This window comes from Vombatus ursinus, unplaced genomic scaffold (assembly GCF_900497805.2).
Source record: "Vombatus ursinus unplaced genomic scaffold, bare-nosed wombat genome assembly UNPS02011353.1, whole genome shotgun sequence".
Taxonomy (NCBI): domain Eukaryota; kingdom Metazoa; phylum Chordata; class Mammalia; order Diprotodontia; family Vombatidae; genus Vombatus; species Vombatus ursinus.
In genome coordinates, this window is record NW_020951131.1 from 4411527 (window position 1) to 4416352 (window position 4826).

Here is a 4826-nt window from a genome sequence, read left to right on the forward strand (position 1 = left end):
ATTTTAGCCAATCTGATAGGTGTAAAATGATACCTCAAGATTGTTTTTAAAATAGTACCATTCTAAGGGAGGAACAAAACATTGGGGGTAATGGGTTGGTGGACACTGAATTTGTGCTTTTTGATTTAACTGTTTTGAGAAATTGTGCATCGTGGGGGGGAGTGGTAATTTTGAGTATTACAGGCTTTATATGATGCATTGATACAAAACTTATCCATTAAAATACACCACAGAAGATGCTGGAAAAAATAGGAACAATGTTGCTGGATAAAATAATAAAAATCAGTGTCAGAAAAAACGTCTACATGAAACTTGGCATGAGGCAGAGCTTAGATGGGGAGAAAAGTCAGGGAGTTGCCTGAGCTTTTCACAATTCCCCTAGAAACAACTTTAAATCAAACCTCAAAATAAATTCTGGAGTGACAGAACCCACAAAAGGATAGGTTGAAGCATTTTCCAAGCCCACAATAACTTAGAAGGACTGCAGGAAAGGCCTGTCTCATTTAAGTAAAAGGACAGTATAGCCCAGCACAGGTGATGTCTGGGAAAAACAGTGGAAGACTCCCAAATTAAGCACAGATCAGCAACTGCGGATCAAGGCCCCCTTTCAGCAGGCCTGCACAGCGGGCTGGTTGTGAGGCCTCCAGCCACTTGCGCAGCAGGCTAGTGGCCAGTCCTGGCAGCAAAACAGGGGCCAGTTCCTTATTCACAGTCACAAGAAGCTTGGGATAGTGTCCCTTCTGCCCCAGGATCAGAACTTCACTTTAAAATAGCCAGAAAAATGAGGTAAAAAAAACCTGACCATAGAAAGCTACTATGGGGACAAGGAAAATCAAAACACAAACTTAGAAGAGGAAAAAGTCAAAGCTCCTACATCCAAAGCCTCCAAGAAAAATATGAATTGGCCTTAGGCCATTGAAGAGCTCAAAAAAGATTTTGAAAATCAAGTAAGAGAGGTAGAGGAAAAATTGGGAAGAGAAATGAAAGTGATGCAAGAAAATCATGAAAAAAATGAGTCAACAGATGGGTAAAGGAGACACAAAAAATACTGAAAAAAGTAACACCTTAAAAAAACAGACTAGGCCAAATGGTAAAAGAAGTCCAAAAAGTCAATGAGGAGAAGAATGCCTTAAAAAGCAGAATTGCCCAAATGGAAAAGGAGGTCCAAAAGCCCACTGAGGAAAATAATTCCTTAAAAATTAGAATGGAGCAAATGGAAGCTAATACATCTATGAGAAATCAAGAAACAATCAAACAAAATCAAAAGAATGAAAAATAGAAGACAATGTGAAATATCTTATTAGAAAAACAACTGACCTGGAAAGTAGATCCAAGTGAGATAATTAAAAAATTATTGGACTACCTGAAAGCCATGACCAAAAAAAAAAAGAGCCTAGACACCGTCTTTCAAGAAATTATCAAGGAAAACTGCCCTGATGTTTGAGAACCAGAGGGTAAAATAAAAATTGAAAGAATCCACCAATCACCTGCTGAAAGAGATTCCAAAAGGAAAACTCCCAGGAATATTACAGCAAAATTCCAGGTCAAGGAGAAAATATTGCAAGCAACCAGAAAGAAACAATTCGAGTGTGGTGGAGCCACAGTCAGGAGAACACAAGATTTAGCAGCTTCTACATTAAAGGATCAGAGGGCTTGGAATAAGATATTCTAGAGGTCAAAGGAGCTAGGATTACAACCAAGAATCACCTACCCAGCAAAACTGAGTGTAATCCTTCAGGGGGAAAATAGATTTTCAATGAGATAGAGGACTTTCAAGCATTCTTGATGAAAAGACCAGAGGTGAATAGAAAATTTTATTTTCAAATACAAGACTCAAGAGAAGCATGAAAAGGTTAACAAGAAAGGGAAATCAATAAGGGACTCAATAAGTTTCAACTGTTTATTTTCCTGCATGGGAAGATGCTATTAGTAACTCATAAGACCTTTCTCATTATTAGGGTAGTTAGAAGGAGTATATATTGTCAGAGGGCACAGGTGTGAGTTGAAAATGAACGGATGATAACTGAAAAATAAAATTTAGGTGTGAGAGAGGAATGTATTGAGTGAAAGAGAAAGGGAGAAGAAGAATGTGTTAAATTATCTCACATAGAAGAGGTAAGAAAAAGCTTTTACAGTGAAGGGGAAGAGAGAGGAAGGGAGGGAGAGTAAGTGAACCCTATTCTCTCAGAATTGTCTCAAAGAGAAAATAACATACACATGCAATTAGGTATAGAAACCTACCTTACCTTATAGGAAAGTAGGAGGCAAAGGGGATAAGAGAAGGGGGAGTGATAGAAGGGAGGGCAGAATGGGTAGCCAGAAGCAAAACACTTTTGAGGAGGGACAGGGTGAAAGGAGAAAGAGAATAGAATATTATTATTTTTTTTTTGGTGAGGCAATTGGGGTTAAGTGACTTGCCCAGGGTCACACAGCTAGCGAGGGTTATGTGTCTAAGGTCAGAGTTGAACTCAGGTCCTCCTGACTCCAGGGCCAGTGCTCTATCCACTGCACCACCTAGCTGCCCTGAAAGAGAATAGAATAAATGGGGAGGGGAGAGAGGATGGAGGGAAATACAATTAGCAATAGTAACTGTAAAAAAAATTTTTTTGAAGCAAGTTTCTCTGATGAAGGCCTCATTGCTCAAACATATAGAGAACTGAGTCAAATTTATAAAATAAGAGCCATTCCCCAATTGATAAGTGATCAAAAGATATGATCAGTTTTCAGATGAAATAATCAAAGCTATCTATAGCCATGTGAAAAATACTCTTAACTCACTATTGATTAGAGAAATGAAAATTGAAACATACCTAATACCTCATACCTATTAGATTGGCTAATAGGACAGAAAAATTAAATGACAAATGTTGGAGGGGATGTGGGAAAAATGAGACATTAATGCACTGTTGGTGGAGTTGTAAACTGATTCAACCATTCTGTAGAGCAATTTGGAACTACGCCCAAAGGGCTATAAAACCAGACATACCCTTTGATTTAGCAATGCCACTACTACATCTGTAAACCAAAAGAGATTTTAAAAAAGGAAAAGTACCTGTGTGTGCAAAAGTATTCATAACAGCTTTTTTTTTCTGGGGAAAAAGAATTGAAAATTGAGGGATGCCCAGCAGTTGGGAAATGGCTGAACAAGGTATGGTATGTGATTGTAATGGAATACTATTTTACTATAAGAAATGATGAGTAGGATGCCCTCAGAAAAATCTGGAAAGATTTGCATGGGCTGATGCAAAGTGTAATGTCCTGTGTACAAAGTAACAGCAATATTATAGGATGATCAGCTGTGGATGACTTAGCTATTCTCAGCAATACAACAATCAAGACAACTCTGAGGGGCAGCTAGTGGTGCAGTACATGGAGGTCTGTCCTTGGGATCAGGAGGACCTAAGTTCAAACCTGACCTCAGACTCTAGACATTTACTAGCTGTGTGACCCTGGACAAGTCACTTAACCCCAATTGCCCCCCCAAAAAAGGAAAAAAAAAGATAACTCTGAAGGACTTATGACAAAAAAATGCTACGTATCCCCAGAGAAAGAACTAATGGTATCTGAATACAGATTGAAATATACTTTTCTTTTAACCTTATTTTTCTTGAACTTTTTGTCTGTTTTCTTTTACAATGTGAATAATTATGGATATGTTTTGTATGACCACACATGTATAACCTATATCAAATTGCTTGCCTTCTCAGTGGGGGAGGGGGAAGGGAAGAAGGGAAAGAATTTGGAACTCAAAATTTTAAAAGCAAATGTTAAAAATTGCATTTATATGTAACTGGGGAAAAATAAAATACTAAATTAAAAAAAATAAAAGGTACCATAAACAATGAAGTAATATAAACAATAAACATATATGCATCAAATGTATAGCATCCAGATTTCTAAAGGAGAAGTTAAATGAGTTACAGGAGGAAATAGACAATAAAACTATATGGGAAGGAGACCTCAACCTCCCCTTCTCAGAAATAGGTAAATCTAACCCCAAAATAAACAAGAAAGAAGTTAAAGTGACAGATAGAATTTTATAAAAGATATGCTAGATCTCTGGGGGAAAAATGAATAGGGATAGAAAGGAATATATCTCTTTCTCAGTTGTATGTGGCACCTACACAAAAATTGACCATGTATTAGGAAATAAAAACACAATCAAATGCAGAAAGTCAGAAATGCTAAATGCAATCTTTTTCAGATCCAATGTAATAAAAATTACATTTAATAAAGAGCCATGGAAAGATAGATTAAAATTAATTGGAAAAGAAATAATCTAATCCTAAAGAATGAGTTAGTAAAAGAACAAATCATAGAAATGATCAATAATTTCATCAATGAGAATAACAACAATGAGACAACATACCAAAATTTGTGGGATGCAGCCAAAGCAGTACTTAGGGGAAAATTTATATGTCTAAATGCTTACATGAATAAAATAGAAAAAGAACAGATCAATGAATTGGATATGCAACTAAAAAAAAAACAGAAAAAGAACAAATTAAAAATCCTCAACTAAACACCAAATTGGAAATCCTAAAAATCAAAGGAGATATTAATGAAACTGAAAGTAAGAAAACCATTGAACTAATAAATAAAACTAAAAGCTGGTTTTATGAAAAAAAAATGAAATAGATAAACCATTGGTTAACTTTATTTTAAAAAAGAAAGAAAACCAAATTACCAGCATCAAAAATGAAAAGAGTGAATTCACCACCAATGAAGAGGAAACAAAGCTATCACCCTTTGCAGATGATACAATGTATACTTAGATAATCCTACAGAATGAACTAAAAAACCAGTTGAAATAATTAACAATTTTA

The 4826-nt window shown here is 35.9% G+C and overlaps 1 pseudogene; it reads right to left on the reverse strand.

Annotated features, from left to right (window-relative positions):
- Positions 1-569: 569 nt before the first annotated feature.
- LOC114038609 overlaps positions 570-4826 on the reverse strand; it is a 33073-nt pseudogene continuing 28816 nt past the window's right edge.